Source organism: Eurypyga helias, unplaced genomic scaffold (genome assembly GCF_000690775.1).
Source record: "Eurypyga helias isolate BGI_N326 unplaced genomic scaffold, ASM69077v1 scaffold20296, whole genome shotgun sequence".
NCBI lineage: Eukaryota > Metazoa > Chordata > Aves > Eurypygiformes > Eurypygidae > Eurypyga > Eurypyga helias.
Window position 1 is genome coordinate 54,031 of NW_010254903.1, and position 294 is coordinate 54,324.

A 294-nucleotide genomic window follows, 5' to 3' on the forward strand; every position below is an offset into this window, starting at 1 on the left:
CTATTTATTAGTCACTATCAGCGCTTCCTGGAGCTCCTCCAGGGAGTATAAAGGATGACTTCTATCCCCGGATCTTCCCTCTGAGGCAATTCCAGTGTCCACTCCGAGGCCTACTTCAGGACAAGGCATTTAGGAATCTGTGAAAAGGGGACAGACTGGGGACACAGCTGCTCACAAACGGCGAGGGTGACTGGTCCCATTTAAAAACGAACCTCCGGTTCTCGTTAAACCTTCGCGGTGTAGGAGAGGCCTTTGTGCCCGTCCACCCAGGGCGGCTCCCGGGGAGTGTGGGGG